The sequence below is a fragment of the Pipistrellus hanaki genome (assembly GCF_964339955.1).
Source record: "Pipistrellus hanaki genome assembly, contig: scaffold_23, whole genome shotgun sequence".
NCBI lineage: Eukaryota > Metazoa > Chordata > Mammalia > Chiroptera > Vespertilionidae > Pipistrellus > Pipistrellus hanaki.
Window position 1 is genome coordinate 7,718,410 of NW_028182304.1, and position 4,763 is coordinate 7,723,172.

Genomic DNA, 4,763 nt, shown 5'->3' on the forward strand with positions numbered 1-4,763 from the left:
TAAGGCCTTGAAATTTTAATATGGGAAAAGACCATCAAACAAATATCTATATATGATTTAAATATTATAATACATGTTATTATTATCTATTGTTATCTTAAGATATCAATTAGATTTAGAGTAGTTTTTGCATAGAAAATTTTTGGTTGAGATCACAGAATTAATACTCTTTTTTAATTAAACCAATAATAAGCATCTTATTTTGAATTCTTAATCATTAAAGAAAACCCATTTTAACTATATAATTTCTCCTCATTTAATTTCCACTTTGAGCTTTTAAAGCTGGCAAGTCAAATATATTTTGCATGTCCTAGATTAATAACACTTTACATTTCTAAGAAAATACAAGACATAGTCAATTAAGAGCTTCCATTCTGTCCTCTAGATTTTTTATGAGGCAACTTTAAACTTTTACTTTATTTTTATAATTAAGCAAACTTCCACAAAAATTTTGCCACAGGAGTTTGGAGGAAGTTTGTAGCCATTCAAATGCAAGTTACCACATTCCTTAGCTTACTGGGAGAGTGGTCTTCCTTATAGGATTGCCTGGTCTCTCCCTTCCCCCACATCAAGCTTACTTTGGGAGAAGTTTCAACAACAGATCTGGCCACACTTTTTCATGCTTAAAAGATAAAGACAGGTCTTAAATTTTTTCTTTCTTTTTTGCTTTCTGAAGTAGTAACTATCACCCAATTTGGCCAAGATAACACCCAACTTGCAAGTTCTTTTATAACTTTTAAACAAAGCATTAAGTAATCTCATTTTCGGAGAGCAGATGGCTCTGCCCACTCCTGCCACCTTTGAATTTCTCTGCACCAGAGGCGGTTCCAATGGTGGAGTTTCATTTCTTATTACAGATTTTAAATTCCAAATACAAACTAAGACTTTAATTTGCACAATAAACCACATTCTTTAATCATACAAACCAAAATTCTATAATAAAGTTTACTTTATTTTTATAACCTAATTCTTCCCCATTAGCCTGGCTGAAAAAAGACGTTCCCACCCTGCTTACAGTTCGCGACGCTGCAGCTGGCCGTGGGCTTTGAGTGCGGTGAATTTCCCTCACCTTTTTTCTGGTGAATCTTCCACACCTTTTCTCGGTGTATTTTTCCTCCTTTGCTCTAGGCGAAAAATACCTTCTCCTCCAGAAGCCCCGCGTTGAAGGCGCCAGATATTGGACTCTCTTTCACGCCCGCGTAGAAAGAGTTCCAATTCAGGGTTCAGGTTCTGGAGAAGGGCCGCACACAAATGAAAAGAGACTTGAAGAAATTCAATTTGGCGATTTGGGGGGCCAGGCGGCAGTCCAACTCTAGTGGGAGAACTACTACTGCTCTGGCCCTGCCATCCCCTTTTATTGAGGCTTTGGGGAACACATCTTAAGCAACATAAACAGAAATTTACATGTAGCCCTTAGGCAGGAAATAACAGAAAATTTCACAGACAAGGTAGATTCTGCTTCAGCTAACAAAATCTCAACTAAAGGTTAGGGCAATTAAGGTTTTTGACCAGCCTTCCTGGCCTCCTGTCAATATCTCTTTTTCAGTGAAACTGATTTGGTTTCCAGCAACAGTTCCCATCAGTATTGTCCTCACTGAAGTCAAGTTCCCCTCCTGCAGGTATCAAGTCTCCTCCTGGCCTATGTGGAGCCCAGGCTAGGGATCTCACAGGTGAGGCCACCAGTTGCCAGGATCCAGGCCATGCAGGAGCTGGGAGTCATGTAGTCAGGTCTGGGTGCCGTCTACTTCAACAGCTGTGGGCGTGCTCAGAATAACAGTGTACCATCCCTTTGAGTCCTTGGACAGTGAATTTCTTTACCCACCCTGAGTTCTCAGGCTACAGGGTCTGCGGTGGGCACTGGCAATGCATCTGGAACAAGCAAACTACAGAGCCTGTAAGGACTTGAGCAAGGGAATGGTTACATGATCTCAAAAAGGAGGAAACCACCTCAGTAGGGGTACACCTGGCCCATAAGAGGGCCAATTTTCACCGATTCTAGGACACATTTAGTTAAACTCCTTTTCAGAGTCCTGCCCATGCCTGTCCTAAGGCTTGAGCAATGCTGGCAGCCCTAATCTCCTGGAGCAATCTCCTGACCACTATAGAGGCAGTTCCTGTCCCAGTGGGGTATACTTCAACCTAATCTGAAGTGTCTACAAAAACTAGACCCTAATGCTGGTGGTTTAATCTCTGAAATCCACCTACTAATGCTCTCCTGGGGAAGTTCCCTGAGACCCGAATTCCCAGGGTGACCCCCCCCCCTCCTTACCTTGCTTAGCATTTACCTGTGCTCAGACAGTACTTCCAGCAACTCTGCCTCACAGAAGCTCAGAAGTCTTGTTGACACCTAAGTGGGTAACCTGGTATCACTGGGCAACTAATGTCTGACCTAGAGCCTCTAGGACCAACAGTCTGTCATCTGGAGTGTCCACCAATCATCTGGTTTTTCGGAGGCTTGCTTCTGTTCAGCCAATTCCTTCCTGCAGCAGTTGGTAACCCTCTTTCTCTGTGGATATCCCAGTGTCTCTATCATAGGGCCTGGATCAAGGCCAAAAGTTCAGGAGCTGTGCCCAAATGGTGTGGTCCAGGGTGACAACTGCTACCTCTGCCTCGTCTGGTGATTTTGGCAGCACTGCATCACCTCCATGCAGCCATGAATGGGCTTCTCTGGACCATCATCTGGAAGCAGGCCGGCAGGGTTGATGGCAAGTGTAGCTCCTGGCCCAGAGTCTGCTTATCTGCCTCCATCACTATCAATTCTGTGGTGGCCACTGCCCGGAGGCATGCTGGCCACCCTGTTGCCACAGGGTCCAGTCTCTTAGGCAACAGGTCTCTTCCAGGGACCTAGAGTCTGAGTAAAAATCCCTTTGGCAATGCCCCTTACCTCACTCACGTAGAGGTGGAAGGGCTTTGTGTCATCTCGCAAGGCTAGGACAGGTGCTGAGACAAGAGCCTTCAGCAGCTGCATTACCCCAGTACGTGTTCCTTCCGAGATCCACAGTCCTTCTTTGATGTTTAAGGAAAACAGGAAGTTTGTCTGGTGGATCCCTGGACTGATGTATGGGTCCTATCGGCTCTGTCAAGACTGAATAGGCTGGCACTTCTCACTGAGACCCGTCACCCGGACTCTACGTGACACCCACTGCCCGGATTCAACATGCATGAATCTTATCTCAGTCCATGTGGGGCAGGCAGGTGTCCAGATGGGCAATCCCTGCTGGGAGCTGCACTGCCTGGAACATGGGATTCAGCCTGATGGGCAGATGCCCAGTGACAAGACCACAGGTGGAGGAAACGACTACTTCACCACCTTCTTCTGTGAAACCGGAGCTGGAAAGCACATGCCCAGGGCAGTTTTTGTGGATTTGGAGCCCACTGTAATTGATGAGATCCGGAACGGCCTATACCGGCAGCTCTTCCATCCAGAGCAGCTCATCACCGGGAAAGAGGATGCTGCAAACAACTATGCCCGTGGTCACTATACCATTGGCAAGATCATTGACCCAGTACTGGACTGGATCCACAAGCTGTCTGACCAGTGCACAGGACTTCAGGGCTTCCTGGTCTTTCACAGCTTTGGAAGGGGCACTGGCTCAGGCTTCACCTCACTCTTGATGGAGAGGCTCTCTATTGATTATGGCATGAAATCCAAGTTGGAGTTCTCCATCTACCCATTTCTTCAGGTGTCCACATCTGTGGTTGAGCCCTAAAACTGCATCCTGACCACCCACACCACCATGGAGCACTCAGACAGTGCCTTCAGTCTACGGCCATACCACCCTGAACACGCCCAATCTCGTCTGATCTCTGACTGTGCCTTCAGAGTGAACAATGAAGCTATCTAAGACATATGCCTCCGCAACCTGGACATTGAACACCACACCTACACCAACCTCAACTGCCTCATCAGGCAGATCATCTTCTCCATCACAGCTTCCCTGTGCTTTGACGGGGCCCTCAACGTGGACCTGACAGAGTTCCAGAACAATCTGGTGCCTTTGATCGCGTTGGTGGTATAGTGGTGAGCATAGCTGCCTCCCAATCTGGTGCCCTACTCATGTATCCCCAGACATGGTGCCCAAGGATGTCAACGCTGCTATCGCTGGCACTAAGACCAAGCTCAGTATTCAGTTTGTGGACTGATGCCCCACAGGCTTCAAGGTTGGCATCAACTACCAACCACCATCTGTAGTGCCCGTAGGTGACATGGCCAAGGTGCAGCTTGCCATGTTCATGCTGAGTAACACGACTTCCATTGCCAAGTCCTGGGCCCGTCTGGACCACAATTTCGACCTGATGCATGCAAAGAGGGCATTTGTGCACTGGTATGTGGGCGAGGGCATGGAGGAGGGTGAGTTTTCTGAGGCCCGGGAGGATATGGCTGCCCTGGAGAAGGATTATGAGGAAGTTGGCATCGACTCCTATGAGGACGAGGATGAGGGAGAAGAATAGACCAGCTGCCTGGAGCCCACTCACTATGTTCATTGCAAAATCTTTTCGAAATAATCAGTCTCCTTGCACAAAAAAAAAAAAAAAAAAAAAAAAAAAGACTGACTAGGCTGCCCCAGTGTCTACCAGGAAGCTAACAGCTTGCCTCTCCTAGCTAACCTGTCAGGACATTCTCTTTCTGAACTCTCTTTTTTTCATAACTTTCAAACCTTCTTTCTATATCCTTAACCATGCCTCAAATCTTATAGAAAAGGCAAGGGAGGAGGGAGCAGGTCCAGTACCCTATTCTCAGGCTTCCAGCCGCTTGAAATTTA

The 4,763-nt window shown here is 46.6% G+C and overlaps 1 pseudogene across 1 annotated transcript; it reads left to right on the plus strand.

Annotated features, from left to right (window-relative positions):
• Positions 1–3,166: 3,166 nt before the first annotated feature.
• LOC311615872 (tubulin alpha-4A chain-like) lies at positions 3,167–4,542 on the plus strand (annotated as a pseudogene). The gene has a single exon. The product of its transcript is annotated as a tubulin alpha-4A chain-like (transcript).
• The last annotated feature ends 221 nt before the right edge of the window (positions 4,543–4,763 follow it).